The following is a 17,401-nucleotide window of genomic DNA, read 5'->3' as shown; positions in this document are numbered from 1 at the left end:
CAAGAGTTGAGTTTAAAGCTCTACACAAAGAACACCTCCCTTCAACTAATAAGAACTCTCTTTTTTATATAAACTTAACTCTCTCAATTATTTCTTCTCTTATCTTACTTTTCAAAACAAAGAAGACCTCTCTATTTATAGGAGAGAAAATCATACAAAGATGAAAAAATAATAGAATGCCATCATTATCATCATTTAGTGTACCATTATGATTTAGTGCACCATTATGATTTAGTGCACCACTTATTAGTGATAATTAGATTAAAAATACATAATAATATGATTTAGTGCACCACTTATTAGTGATAATTAGATTAAAAATACATAATGGAATGATTTAGTCTTGCACTAAATAAAGATGATAATGAAAGACATTTTTATACACTAAAGAAAGAATAATAAAGATGGCATTAAATGTCATCAATGGACAATTGCTAAAATTGCAATTTACTAAAATGTTAAAATGATCACACTAACAATCCCCCACTCATTTTAATATTGTATAAGAGAGTTTATCAACTGAAGGAAGATTTCTATACATAATGAAGGTGTGCTCTGCATTGAACCTCCACTTAGTGAAACAATAACTTTTACTCCAGAGTCGTAGTGGTCTCAGACTTGAACTATGACTGCTTAAGGGACATAAAATATTACTACTCACACATAGTAATCAAGGTATTGTCACTAGCTTTATAAGCCAGCACATTACGGCCTTGTGCTATCCCGGTTTTATGAGTGCTTTTGAGAATAAGCCTAATTCTCATAGGAAGCGGCCTACTTCCATACTTACATAGGTAAAATTTGTCGAGAGTGCTCCTGTAAATTTAACACTCCACCCATACGGGCTACAGATTTTCATTAAGAATTTTTTAAACTCAACCTCCACAATTCACTATAGGAAACAATGCACTCACATCATAGGGAGGGAATAAAAAATAGTGCATTTTTTTTCACAACAAGTCATCATATGATTCATTTTTCCCATTGAACCTGGTTATAGGATCTCTAGTCTCCAGGTTGGGTTTCCTCATATATGACTCATGGATTTATAGGCTTCAATCCCATCCCCCTCGATGTGCTCCAGACCTTTTCTCTTGTTAAGGCCTTAGTAAGAGGATCTGCAAGATTTTCGCAAGATTTGACATAATCAACATTAATGGTACCACTTGTCAAATACGATCTTACATTACTGTGTTTCCTCCTTATAGGTCTGGATTTACCGTTGTAATAACGATTTTGAACTCTACCAATTGCTGCAGTGCTATCACAATGAATTAAAATTGGAGGAATTGGTTTTTCAAAATAAGGTATTTGAAATAATAAATCTCTTAACCAATTCGCTTCCTCACTAGCTGAAGCTAAAGCAATTAGTTCAGCCTCCATCGTAGAGTTAGCAATTATAGTTTGTTTTTTAATTTCCAACAAACAGCACCACCACCCAATGTAAAAATATAACCAGTGGTAGAACAGGAATCACCTGCTAGAGTGTTCCAATCTGCATAAGAAAAGCCTTCAAGTACAGCAGGATATTTTTTATAGAACAAACCACAAGTTTTTGTTCCAATTAAATATCTCATAACTCTTGTTATAGCATGCCAATGTTCATTACCTGGCTTGCTAGTAAACCTGCTAAGTACTCCTACTGCATATGCAATATCAGGCCTAGTGCAATCAGTCACATATCTCAAACTTCCAATTACGCTAGCATATTCCTTTTGATTTATCACATCATTTTCACTTTGAACAGGAAACAAGTGTACACTTGAATCAAAAGGAGTTAAAACATGCTTGCAATCAAGAAAGTTATATTTTTTTAAAATTTTCTCAACATAATGTGACTGGTCAAGGAAAATTCCATCACATGTTCTAGTAATTTTTATTCCCAGAATAAAATTTGCCTCACCAAGATCTTTCATATCAAAATGGCTTCTAAGAATGTTCTTAGTATCATTAATAACATTCATATTCGAGCCAAAGATCAATAAATCATCAACATATAGACAAATAATAACATGTGTATTATTCCAAGACTTATGATATATACACTTATCACACTCATTTGTTTTAAAATCATTTTCAATCATGCAAGAATCAAAATTTTCATGCCATTGCTTTGGTGCCTGTTTCAAGCCATATAGAGATTTAGTAAGTTTACATACTTTGCTTTCTTGGCCTGCTTCAACCAAACCTTCAGGTTGTTCCATATAAATTTCTTCATTAAGTTCTCCATATAAAAAAACAGTTTTTACATCCATTTGATGAATATGCAAATCAAAAATTGCAGCCATAGCAATTAAAAGTCAAATGGATGTAATTCTTGTAACCGGAGAAAAAGTATCAAAAAACTCTAAGCCTTCTAGTTGCTTAAATCCTTTAGCAACTAGTCTAGCCTTATATTTATCGATTGATCCATCTGGCTTTAACTTTTTTACCCAATTTTGTAATTTTGGGATCCATTAGTGTAATGACCTTGAGGATGATTTTCGAAAATTTGTACAAAACACGCGTGAACAGTAACATGCGTGAACAGTAACACGCGTGAACAGTAACTTTTTGGGCAGAAAATGCCCCTTTCTTCCCATTTCAATATTTTTCATCATTTGTTTGAGTTCTTGAACTCCTTGAGGTGATTTGAGAAGAGATTTTCGAGGCAAAGTGTTGGGTAAGTGATTTTTGACCTAAAACCTTCCTTTTCATTAAGTTTTTGACGATTTTAACTCTTAAATTTTAGTTTCAAACCCCAAAAATCTTTGTTTCTTCCCTAATCCGAATTTAAGGAAAATTGTGATTTCCAACTCGTTTTGAGCTCTATTTTTATGGGTTTTTCAACCATGAGTTCCTTATTACCAATAGAATGGTATTGTTCAATAAATTTTCAGATTTGACCCTTTTCGAAAATAATTAAATTTTGGACCATTTTACCCTCGATTTCGAAACCTATCAATATGGGTGTCATTGGACTCCTTGTGACGTGTATGTTTCATTGTTAATAGTGGATTGTCATTCCGAGCGCTGAATTCGAGAGTTGCTTGTCCGGTGGAGGTATTCGAGTGCGGTTTTGGCAATTGAGGTAGGTTTGGCTATCTTTCTTTGAGATTGAGATGGGGTAATTAGTCATTCATATATTATAGACTTTGGGATGGGGTTGTAGTATGAGTTGAGAATGTTATATATATTGTGATGCCCGTGTGAGGGCTTATTTATTAATGTATTGCCGTGTGGGGGTTTATTCGTATTACATAGCCCGTGTGGGGGACTTATTTGTTATCTTATTTGCTTTGAGAGCATGTGATTTGTGATTTGCCTAAGAGAGAGGCTTGAGTATATTATTTGACTTGTGATGCCGCCTGATAGATTGAGTTGGTTTTTTTTAGCATACTTGAGCATTGAAATATTGTTGAGAAAGGGGTGAATATTTAAAAGAAAGTGTTTCCTTCCCGTTACTATTTATTGAGGGTGAATAACATGTGTAGGTTAAGTTTTGAGAACTTTGAACCTTATACCACATGTGAGTTGAATATTACTTCCATGTCATATGTGTTTTGATGCATTCATCCTCATTCATCATATCATGAAACATGAGAAGTTGAGAAATATGGAAATTCTTTTTGAGAAAGAAAATGAAACACCTTTAAACCTTTGTATCTCGAGTCCCTGACCGAGACAGTTTTCCGGCAGGGTAGTGGATGCATTGTGATCTCAACCTTTGTATCTTGAGTCTCTGACCGAGGCGGTTTTCCGGCAGGGTAGTGGATGCATTGTGATCCCTTGACCACGAGGAGGTGGCTAGGATAATGAGATATTGTGATTGAGGTATATGGTCTGCAAGACCCCCATGGGCCCTGCTTGGTAGCACAGCTCAGCAGGTGTATACGATTGTCTGTGCAACAGTCTTGATTCCACCGTACCACCACATCATTGCATCATTATATTGCATTGCATTGCATTGATATTTGTGCTGCTTGAATTATCTGGTTAATTGTGATTATGAGATGTTATTATGGGTTTACTTTACTCGCGTCAATATATATATAAACTGGCGGCACCGATGCCGAAGTGAGACTTTTCTGTATGTAGGTGGATGCGTTCCTTAGTTTATTTCATAGGTTTGATTAATTCCTTATACTCAGTCAGCTAAAACCTACTAAGTACATGTGAATTGTACTCACCCCTATTTCTGTGTCCCTTTTTGATGCAGATACTAGTCGGGGTACCCCACGTGGCAGTTAATATTCTAGCAGATTGTGTATTCTCAGATTAGTGGTGAGGTCCCAGAATTCGGATCGTCACTAGTCTATCTTTATTTTTCAGTCTTTTGTATCATTCAGAGACTTATGTTGTATCTTTAGATTCGAACCTTGTATTAGATGCTCTTTATACTTATGACACTAGGTTTTGGGATAATTTCTTCATTGTTTTTTTCTTTTTATTTAAATCGTGGCATCACTTTCCCATTTGGGAGTCTTGTATGAGTTTTATTTTTAGGGTTACACATCAGATTGGGTTTTGAGATGTGTGCCATCATGACCTCAGTTTTTGGGTCGTGACAATTGGTATCAGAGCACTAGGTTCACCGGTCTTATAAGTTAAAGAGCAGGGTGTCTAATAGAGTCTTGCGGATCGGTACGTAGACGTCCGTACTTATCTTCGAGAGGCTACAAGATACTTAATAGGAGAATTTCTTTCTTTTTACTCCCTTCGTGCGATTTATTCATATCAAGTGTTGTATACCTCTAATATATTCCTTCTGCGCAAATGGTAAGGACTAGAGTCACAATTACTGAGGGTGAGGCTGCACCTGCTGCTCGAGCCCTAGTACGCGGGCGAGGTAGAGGACGTGGTGGAGTCAGGGGACGAGGCCGAGAAAGGGGAGCGGCACCTGCTCGTGGACGAGCTAGAGAGCTATCACCTGAGCCCATGTATGGGCATGAGGATGACTTAGAGCAGAAGACTGAGGAGCAGAGGCCATCCTAGCCTCCTGTGGTTTCCGATAGTGCTTCGATTCTTTAGGAGCTATTGGTTCGATTATTGGCTAGACTGGATGGTGCTCCTACCTCTGGTATTGTTTCAGGTGTTGTAGGTTCTCCTATCATAGTTGGTGCAACACCGCCAGTTCAGGGGCCTAGTGTAGGATTTCATACTCCTGGTTCATCTTCAATGCCTTCTATTGCACCTCCGAGATTTGCAGCTCCGCCAGTTTCTGCTAATGCTGCCATGTCGGTATCTGAGCAGAAGAGTTTTGAGAGGTTCGTTAGATTGGCACCTCCAAGGTTTGATGGTAAAGCCGGAGAGAAAGCCTATGACTTTTTGACTGAGTGCCAAGACAGGTTGTTCAACCTAGGCATTTTAGAGGCACATGGAGTTGCTTACACTTCATATCAATTTGCGGGAGTGGCCAAAGAATGGTGGAGGTCAGTTCTTGCTTGTAGACCTATTGGTTCTCCTATGATGAGTTGGGAACAGTTTACTGAGGTGTTCCTTGAGAGATTTGTGCCTTATAGCCTTCGTGATCAGCGTAGGGATGAGTTTGACAGACTGGAGCAGGGCCCCCTATTTGTATTTGAGTACGAGACTCGCTTCCATGAGTTATCTCATTATGCTATGTCGAGTATTCCCACCGAGTTCGAGCGGATTCGCAAACTAGTGAAGGGATTCGCCGGTTATCTCCAAGAGGCTACAGCCTCTCTTGTATTGTCTGGGGTACGTTTCAGAGTATTATTGATCATGTCAGGATGATAGAGAGTATCCGATGTGCTAGAAAGGGCGGGGCCAAGAGGTTCCGTCGGCAGGGTCAATTGAGCGATCATTCCTCCAAGGGTAGAGAATATTCGGGTTCAGGAACCCATGGTTATCAGGGCAGACCAGTCCAGGCAGCTATTCAGGGTTCTTTGAGCTCCGGAGATCGTTTTGACACTTCTAGTTATTCCCCACGGAGTTCAGGTCCTCGAGGTTGTTATGTGTGTGATAAGTTTGGGCATAAGGCCCAAGATTGCCCCAAACATGCTCCTTCTACTAGACGGCCCGGGGCACCAGTTGTTCGTTCTACAGATGCTCCAGCTGTTCGAGGTTCTTCGCAGAATACTAGAGGTGGCACCCGTGGTGCTAAGGGTGGAGCATGAGGTGGTGCTCGTGGGGGTTCACAGGCTAAGGGTGACCGTCAGTTATGCTATGCTATACCGGGTAGATATGAGGCAGAAGCCTCTGATGCAGTTATTACAGGTATTGTTCCAGTTTGCCATCGTTCTGCTTCAGTATTATTTGACCCAGGGTCTACCTATTCTTATGTGTCGACTTATTTTGATGTGGGTATTGATTATGTGAGTGAGTCCCTTATTGTGCCTATTGCTATTTCTACCCCAATAGGTGAATCTTTAGTAGTGGATCGGGTATACAAGGGATGTTTGGTGATATTTTCGGGTAGAGAGACCCGTGCAGACTTGATTTTATTAGACATGCTTGATTTTGATGTGATACTGGGTATGGACTGGTTATCTCCTTATCATGCTATATTAGATTGTTATGCAAAGACCGTGACCTTAGCTTATCCCGGTTTACCTAGCGTGGTATGGAAAGGTAATCCGAGTTCATATCCTAAGGGGGTGATATCTTATATTCGTGCTCGTCGCTTGATGGATAAGGGTTGTTTGTCTTATTTGGATCATGTACGTGATCTCACCACGGAGTCATCTCATATAGAGACTACGAGGGTGGTGAGAGAGTTTATGGATGTATTTCCTACAGACTTGCCGGGAGTTCCTCCTGACCGTGATATCAATTTTGTGATTGATTTGGAGCATGACACTAAACCCATCTCTATTTCTCCTTATCGGATGGCTCCGGCAGAATTGAAAGAGTTGAAAGAACAATTGGAAGATTTATTGAAGAAAGGGTTTATTAGACCTAGTGTATCACCGTGGAGTGCACCGATTTTATTTGTGAAGAAGAAAGATGGTACTATGAGGATGTGTATTGACTATCGACAGTTGAACAAAGTCACTATCAAGAACAAGTATTCTCTTCCTCGCATTGATGATTTATTTGACCAGCTTCAAGGTGCATCGGTGTTCTCAAAGATTGATTTGAGGTCGGGTTACCATCAGTTGAGAGTTCGGGAATCTGATATCCCAAAGACTGCATTTAGGACTCGTTATGGGCATTATGAGTTTGTGGTTATGTCCTTCGGGTTGACTAATGCCCCGGCTGCTTTTATGGAGTTGATAAACCGGGTATTTCGACCTTATTTGGACTCGTTTGTGATCGTATTTATTGATGACATCTTGGTTTATTCCAAGAATGAGGCGGATCATGTTAGGCACCTGAGGACAGTCCTTCAGAGATTGAGAGAGGAGAAGTTGTATGCAAAATTCTCCAAATGTGAGTTTTGGCTTGAGTCCGTGACATTCTTGGGTCATATAGTGACCAAGGATGGTATTATGGTTGATCCAGCCAAAGTTGCAGCGGTTCGTGATTGGGTTAGGCCTACTTCGGTTACCGAGATTCAGAGTTTTATTAGGTTGGCAGGCTACTATCGTCGATTTGTTCAAGGATTCTCTTCTATTGTAGCCCCATTGACTAGGCTAACTCAAAAGACCATGGCATTTCAGTGGACTGAGGAGTGTGAGGTGAGCTTTCAAAAACTCAAGGAATTATTGACTTCAGCACCTATTCTAGCCTTACCCGAGGAGGGTGTGGTATTTATTGTGTTTTGTGATGCTTCAGGAGTCGGCTTGGGTGGTGTATTGATGCCAAAAGGTAGAGTTATAACTTATGATTCTCGACAGTTGAAGGTACATGAGAAGAACTATCCTACCCACGACTTAGAGTTAGCAGCGGTGGTGTTTGTTCTGAAGTTGTAGAGGCATTATCTCTATGGAGTGCAATGCGAGGTCTATACTGACCACCGTAGCCTTAAGTATATCTTTTCTCAGCCGAATCTGAACATGCGGCAGCGTAGGTGGTTAGATTTATTGAAAGACTATGACATTACCATACTTTATCATCCGGGAAAAGCTAATGTGGTAGCGGATGCCCTGAGTCGCAAAGCATCTAGCATGGGTAGTTTGGCCTTTCTTAAGGCTGTGGAGAGGCCTTTGGCATTGGAGGTTCAGTCATTGGCTAGACAGTTGGTCCGACTTGATATTTCTACACATCATGGTATTTTGGCCTTTGTGGAGGCTAGGTCTACTTTGATGGACCAGATACGTACACACTAGTTTGAAGATGAAAAGTTGAGGGCCATTCGAGACAAAGTGTTAAGTGGTGAAGCAAAATCAGCCTCTCTTGATTCGGAAGGAGTTTTGAGGATTAATGGTCGCATTTGTGTGCCCAAGGTTAGTGAATGGGTACGTATGATATTGGAGGAAGCTCATTGTTCCATGTATTCGATTCACCCGGGAGTGGCAAAGATGTTTCATGACTTGAAACAACACTATTGGTGGTGTGGCATGAAGAGAGACATTATTGATTTTGTGGCTAAGTGTTTAAATTGCCAACAAGTGAAGTATGAGCATCAGAAACCGGGTGTCCCTATGCAAAGGATGCCCATTCCTGAGTGGAAATGGGAGTGTATCACTATGGACTTCGTGTCTGGATTACCCATGGCATTGGGTAAGTATGACTCTGTCTGGGTGATTGTGGATCGATTGACCAAATCAGCCCATTTCCTTCTGGTGAAGACTAGCTACAATGCGGATCAGTTAGCTAGGATCTATCTTCGTGAGATTGTTAGGCTGCATGGGGTGCCTATCTCTATTGTATCGGATCAGGGTTCAGTGTTCACCTCTCACTTTTGGAAGGCATTACAGCGTGGTTTGGGTACGCGGCTAGAGATGAGTTCAGCATTTCATCCCCAAACCGATGGTCAGTCCGAGCGGACTATTCAGGTGTTGGAGGATATGCTTAGGGCCTGTGTGATTGATTTTGGTGCCCGATGGAACCAACACTTGCCCTTAGCAGAGTTTGCCTATAATAACAGTTATCACTCCAGCATTCAAATGGCACCATTTGAGGCATTGTATGGTCGTAGGTGTCGATCACCCATTGGATGGTTTGATTCTATTGTGGTTGATGCATTGGATACTGACTTACTTAGGGATGCTGTGGAGCGGGTACGTTTGATTCATGGTCGACTATTGACAGCTCAGAGTCGTCAGAAGAGTTATGCTGATAGGAGGGTTCGTCCCTTAGAGTTCATGGTGGGTGATTGCGTGTGGCTTAAAATATCGCCCATGAAGGGTGTGATGAGGTTCGGAAAGAAGGGCAAGCTTAGCCCAAGGTTTGTTGGCCCATTTGAAATCCTGAGGAGAGTAGGTGGAGTGGCGTATAAGTTGGCCTTACCCCCTAAATTGTCAGCTGTCCATCCGGTGTTTCATGTTTCCATGCTTCGCAAGTACATATCGGATGAGTCTCATGTGATTTCTTATGATGCGGTAGAGTTGAGTCCGGATTTGACTTATGAGGAGGAGCCGACAATTATTCTAGATAGGCGGCTTCGTAGACTCAGGACCAAGGAGGTCGCTTCGGTCAAGGTGCAGTGGCAGCATCGGCCTGCTGAGGAGGCGACTTGGGACTTAGAGTCTGATATGCAGGCTCGGTACCCTTAGCTTTTTGAGACCCCAGGTACTTTATTTTATCTTATGTTCGAGGACGAACATCCTTTTTAGTGGTGGATATTGTAATGACCTTGAGGGTGATTTTCGAAAATTTGTACAAAACACGCGTGAACAGTAACATGCGTGAACAGTAACACGCGTGAACAGTAACTTTTTGGGCAGAAAATGCCCCTTTCTTCCCATTTCAATATTTTTCATCATTTGTTTGAGTTCTTGAACTCCTTGAGGTGATTTGAGAAGAGATTTTCGAGGCAAAGTGTTGGGTAAGTGATTTTTGACCTAAAACCTTCCTTTTCATTAAGTTTTTGACGATTTTAACTCTTAAATTTTAGTTTCAAACCCCAAAAATCTTTGTTTCTTCCCTAATCCGAATTTAAGGAAAATTGTGATTTCCAACTCGTTTTGAGCTCTATTTTTATGGGTTTTTCAACCATGAGTTCCTTATTACCAATAGAATGGGATTGTTCAATAAATTTTCAGATTTGACCCTTTTCGAAAATAATTAAATTTTGGACCATTTTACCCTCGATTTCGAAACCTATCAATATGGGTGTCATTGGACTCCTTGTGACGTGTATGTTTCATTGTTGATAGTGGATTGTCATTCTGAGTGCTGAATTCGAGAGTTGCTTGTCCGGTGGAGGTATTCGAGTGCGGTTTCGACAATTGAGGTAGGTTTGGCTATCTTTCTTTGAGATTGAGATGGGGTAATTAGTCATTCATATGTTATAGACTTTGGGATGGGGTTGTAGTATGAGTTGAGAATGTTATATATATTGTGATGACCGTGTGAGGGCTTATTTATTAATGTATTGCCGTGTGGGGGTTTATTCGTATTACATAGCCCGTGTGGGGGACTTATTTGTTATCTTATTTGCTTTGAGAGCATGTGATTTGTGATTTGCCTAAGAGAGAGGCTTGAGTATATTATTTGACTTGTGATGCCGCCTGAGAGATTGAGTTGGTTTTTTTTTAGCATACTTGAGCATTGAAATATTGTTGAGAAAGGGGTGAATATTTAAAAGAAAGTGTTTCCTTCCCGTTACTATTTATTGAGGGTGAATAACATGTGTAGGTTAAGTTTTGAGAACTTTGAACCTTATACCACATGTGAGTTGAATATTACTTCCATGTCATATGTGTTTTGATGCATTCATCCTCATTCATCATATCATGAAACATGAGAAGTTGAGAAATATGGAAATTCTTTTTAAGAAAGAAAATGAAACACTTTTAAACCTTTGTATCTTGAGTCCCTGACCGAGACAGTTTTCCGGCAGGGTAGTGGATGCATTGTGATCTCAACCTTTGTATCTTGAGTCTCTGACCGAGGCGGTTTTCCGGCAGGGTAGTGGATGCATTGTGATCCCTTGACCACGAGGAGGTGGCAAGGATAATGAGATATTGTGATTGAGGTATATGGTCTGCAAGACCCCCATGGGCCCTGCTTGGTAGCACAGCTCAGCAGGTGTATACGACTGTCTGTGCAACAGTCTTGATTCCACCGTACCACCACATCATTGCATCATTATATTGCATTGCATTGCATTGATATTTGTGCTGCTTGAATTATCTGGTTAATTGTGATTATGAGATGTTATTATGGGTTTACTTTACTCGCGTCAATATATATATAAACTGGCGGCACCGATGCCGAAGTGAGACTTTTCTGTATGTAGGTGGATGCGTTCCTTAGTTTATTTCATAGGTTTGATTAATTCCTTATACTCAGTCAGCTAAAACCTACTAAGTACATGTGAATTGTACTCACCCCTATTTCTGTGTCCCTTTTTGATGCAGATACTAGTCGGGGTACCCCACGTGGCAGTTAATATTCTAGCAGATTGTGTATTCTCAGATTAGTGGTGAGGTCCCAGAATTCGGATCGTCACTAGTCTATCTTTATTTTTCAGTCTTTTGTATCATTCAGAGACTTATGTTGTATCTTTAGATTCGAACCTTGTATTAGATGCTCTTTATACTTATGACACTAGGTTTTGGGATAATTTCTTCATTGTTTTTTTCTTTTTATTTAAATCGTGGCATCACTTTCTCATTTGGGAGTCTTGTATGAGTTTTATTTTTAGGGTTACACATCAGATTGAGTTTTGAGATGTGTGCCATCATGACCTTAGTTTTTGGGTCGTGACAATTAGCCTCACAAAGGCTAGACAACCCCAAATTCTTAGATATCCCAAATTTGGCTTGTGACCTTTCCACAACTCAAAAGGTGTTAGTGATAATATTGTAATAGAATCAGGTGATGCTATTTTTCATGAAAATAAATTTCCTTTTGATTCTAAAAATAGTGGGGGTCAAAGAATTGAACAAAATATTTTATCACTACCTAGTACTTCTTCTTTTATTTTAAAAAATAAAGAAATTGATGATTTTGAGTTAAGAAGAAGTAAAGAGCTAGAGTAGAAAAAGATTTTGAGCCTGATTTTTATGTTTTTAATGTTGGAGATGACCCTTTCACTTTACAAGAAGCTTTATCTTCGCATGATTCTATTTTTTGGAAAGAGGCTGTAAATGATGAAATGGAATCACTAATTTCTAATAAAACTTGGAAGTTAGTTGATTTACCATCAGGTTGTAAAACAATTGGTTGCAAATGGGTCTTACGAAAAAAGTTAATTTCTTCATTTTATTTTTCAATTGTAATCTTATAATTTCACCAACAATTTTAAGGAGATTGATTATGGCTACAATTGAAAAATCCGCGGATATCAAGATGGGAGATCTAAACAAACCATTTCGGTTTAATGGTAATTGTTATACCCCATTTTAACTCGAGGTCAAACGGTGTACAACATATTGATGATTCCTAAATTATTTAATTCTAAGGAGTCGCCACCTAATTATTTCTAAGGTAAATTAGGATACCTAAATAATTAACTTATTCAATGCTAAAAAAATGATCTCCGATTAGTGGTCTACTTAGCTTATGAGATTCTAGATAAGGGTTCTAGTTATCCTAAAGGGAAGGGGTTAGGCATCCTTCAAGATTCGTTAAAAACGATTACCGGCCAAACTTAGGTTAAATGATTAAAATTATAAAAAGGTTGCTCAAAAGTTTTGAAAACAAAGCTTAGTAACTAAGTGAGTGTTTAAATGCGATATATATGTATTTTAATAACTAAGCCTTAAAAAAAATATTGATTTCTTTTATTATGATGAACCATTTTAATTAAAGTTTCACAAATCTAAATATCCATATAATGTTAGCTATTGCATTAGTGAGAACACAACGACAATAATAATAATAATAATATGATAAATAATAATAATAACAATAATAATAATAATAATAGAAATAATAATATTAATAACGGCAGTAAATAATAATAATAATAATAATGATAATAATAATAATAATGATAGTAACACTAAAAAATACTAAGGATAATAATGATAACGAATTTAATACTAATAATACTAATAAAGATAACGATAATAATATTAATAATAATAATAGTAAAATAAAATACTACGAATAATAATAGTAACGATAATAATAATAATAACAGTAAATGAAAATACTACTACTACTATTAGTACTACTAATAATAATAATAATGATGAAGAAAATAATAATAGTAGATAGAAATACTACTAATACTAATGACAATAATAATAATAATAATAATAATAATACTAACAGTAAAATAAAATATAACTACAACTCATAACAACAACAACAACAACAATAATAGTAGTAATAATAATAGTAAATAAACTATACTAGTATAATAATGATAATAATAATAATAATAATAAGTAAATAATAATAATAATAATAATAATAATGATAAATAGTGATAACAACAACAATAATAATAATTGCAATAATAATAATAATAATAATAATAATAATATGATAACGATAAATATAATAGCAATAATACGAATAATAATAAATAGATAATAATAACAATAGCAATAATAATAATAAGAATAATAACAATAAGAATAATAAATAATAACGTTAATAACAAATAACAATAACATATAATAATAATAAAATAATAACAATAATAGTATAATAATAATAATAATAATAATAATAATAATAATAATCATAAATAAAATATCGATAAATATAATAATGATAATAATAATAATGATAATAACAATAAATAATGATAATAATAATAATGATAATGATGATGATATTAATAATGATAACTATACTAGTAATGATAATAGTAATAACAATAATAATAACAAAAATACTAACAATGATAGTAATAATAGTGAATAAAAAAACATTGCTACTATTAATAATAATAATGACGAAAATAATAATAATAATAATAGTAATGAAATGATGATAGTAATATTAACGAAGTAATAATAATAGTAAAAAAAATAGCTATTAATAATAATGACGAAAATGATAATAATAATAATGCAAATAATAATAATAATAATAACGAAAATGATAATAATAATAATAATAGTACTACTAATAATATTAATAACGAAAATAATAATACATATAATAACATAATAATAATAATGGTAACATTAATAATAATAGCAGTAAACAAAATGTACTAATAATAATGATAATAATAATTACGAAAATATTAATAAACTAATAATAATAATAATAATAATAATGCTAACAGTAAATAAGATACTACTACTACTACTAATAATAATAATAAAAACGGTAATAATAAAAATATATAGTACTACTACTAATAATAATAACGAAAATAATAATAACAATAATAATAATAATATTAATAATAATAATAGTAATACTAACAGAAAAATAAACATTCTACTGCTTCTCTTAATAATATTAATAATAAAAATAATAATATTAATATGAATAACGAAAATAGTAATAATAATAATAATAATAATAATAGTAATACTAACGGAAAAATAAACATACTACTACTTCTATTAATAATATTGACAGCGAAAATAATAATAATAATAGTAATAACAGAAAATAAAATATACTAATAATAATAATAGCAATAATAATTAAAATAACAATAATAACGACATCAAATAAACAGACACTGATAATAAGAATAATAATAACAATAATGATAAATGCTAAAAATATAAACAGCCCGGATTGACACTGAATATGGCGATCTTATTCGTTTGCTATTTTTAAAAGATCTAGGATATCGACTCCATGTGAGGGTAGGATGATTATATCGAGTCTCAGATCAAGACTCCATTTTTGCTCCAGGGGTGTTCATGCAAAACAAGAAAATAATGACGAAATTAGCAAGATAATAATTTAGGATAACCTTTTATGATAATAACAATGAGAAATAAAAGAAGAACGGAATAAATATTACTTGTTGCTGGGCAGTGAACGGAAATGCTTTGGTCACGAATATACCCTTGTTTTTCAAGTAAAATCGAGTTCAAATTGAGAGAAAATTCAAAAATTCTTCCCTATTCTGTCCGTGTTCGTGTCCGCCCCCCTTGTTCTGTCTAATCCCTCTATTTATAGGGAGATAGAAATTAAATAAAAAATAAAAATAATAACGGATGATTAAAATAATGTGGAGTGGGCGAAAATATAAAATAATGCGGAACGGCGGAAAAATAATAATTAATACGAAATGGGTGGAATATTTAAATAATGCGGAATGGGCGGTTTATTAAAATAATACGGAACGGCGGAAAAATAATAAAATAATGCGGAATGTGGCAAAATATTAAAATAATGCGGAATGTGACAAAATATTAAAATAATGCGGAATGGGCAAAATATTAAAATAATGCGGGATGAATAGAAATATAAAATAGCTGAAAGAAATATATATATATAGTATTAATATAGGGTATGGGGAGGGGGCACGCGTGGTTAGTTAATTAAAAATATGTTTTCTGGAAAAAAAAAAGGGTATGGGATTTATATATTTTTTATTATTATACTTTTTATTTTAATAAGGTATGGGCAGGGATTTATTTATATATTTATTTATTATTATTTATTTGCTTTTTTTTTTATTAGGATGAATATATATATTTTATTATATATATAGGGTATGGGGAAAAAGGGGCACGGTTATTTTGGAAAGGGAGGGGACAAGGAATGATGGCATTTTAATATATATATATATATATGGAGGATACAAAAAGGATGGCATGTTAATATATTATATATTTTATTATTATTATTATATAGGGTGAGGGGCCACGCGTGTAGGAAGTTTTCTGAAAAAGGAAATGAGATTAGTATGTATATATATATTCTCAAAAGGGGTATGGGAGGATGTATTTAGTAGTATGGATAGGTAATATAATAATCTAAGGGGTGGTTAGATATATTAAAAAATGGTTATAAGAAATGACTACAAAAATTGATTCTAACAAAAATAAGATAAAATAGTTAACTTAATTATAAACTGATTAATTCAAAAATAAAAGCTACTAATTTATGGAATAATTTACAAAATAAAAATCCCCCTTTTAGATCAATTTTGAATATTCTTAAATGGTAATAATTATACAAACTATATACATTAGCTTAAAACAAATAAAGATGATTTTAAAATAACTAAAAATATTTCAAGTTTTTTATAAAATCTAATTATTTCAATTTATTTGAAGAAGGCTAGAATTAAAATAAAATGGGTAAATGTCAATTAATTAACAAGCTCTTGCTTTTGACAAGTAAAATATTTAGCTTAAATTTTAAACAAATTAACTTGAAATATGAGTTTGTTAACTAAGTCAAACTAATTGGAAAAAAAAATATTTATTTAAAAAAAGATAAAAATCTTTTTGAGACAATATTCGAATAAATGATAAAAATATATTATATTCAAAAATTATTTAATATATATATATATACCGAAATTATTTAAAAATAATAATAATATATATATATATATTGTTTTTATTATTATTTATTTATTTTTATTTTATTTTTATTTTTTTATTTGTATATTTTTTGAAAAAATTACATTATTGAGGGTAAAAATTGGATGAATATAATATATATATATATATATATTTGGATAGGCAAAATTATTTGTTTATTTTATTTATTTCGGATGAATATAAATATATATATAGATATAGATATATTTGGATAGGCAAAATTATTTGTTTATTTTATTTATTTCAGATGAATATAAATATATATATAGTTTAGAGACAAAGGGGTATGGGCGGGGGCACGCGTTAGTTTTTTATTAGTATAGGGAAACGGGGAGGGGACAAAGTGTGGGTAGTAAATTATTTTTTATTATTATTAATTATTATTATTTTTTATTTATTTTTTATTTTACGGAAGATTAAATTATTTAATTATTTATTTATTTATTATTATTTTAAAAGAGGGACAAAAAGGTGTGCAGAATATTATTATTTTATTTTTTATTATTTTTATTTTCGGATGAATAAATAATATATATATTTTTTAATTTCTTTATTTATTATTATTATTATTTATTTATTGATTTATTTATTTTATTTTTTTGACGAGGAGATGACATATATATTATTTGCGTGTTGTAGTATTAATGGAAGAATAAAAATAAAAAAATTGTTAATTCAATATTAATTATTTGTTATTTAGGAGAAATAATGAAAACGTAAAATTAATTAGTGAAATTGGTTATCAAATTAGACGAATTAATTTACGATTTTCTTAATTTTAACAAAAGTAAAATGATTAACCTCATTGTAACTAATTATTAATTTACGAAATAATTAATTATGGTAAATAATAATTTTCTTTTTATAAGTCAAATTTAAATATTACTAAGAGATACCATATATGTATATTTCGTTTTATT

The sequence above is a fragment of the Solanum dulcamara genome, chromosome 5, assembly GCF_947179165.1.
Source record: "Solanum dulcamara chromosome 5, daSolDulc1.2, whole genome shotgun sequence".
NCBI lineage: Eukaryota > Viridiplantae > Streptophyta > Magnoliopsida > Solanales > Solanaceae > Solanum > Solanum dulcamara.
The sequence above is the reverse complement of the archived record's forward strand: the minus strand, read 5'-3'. Positions refer to the sequence as shown.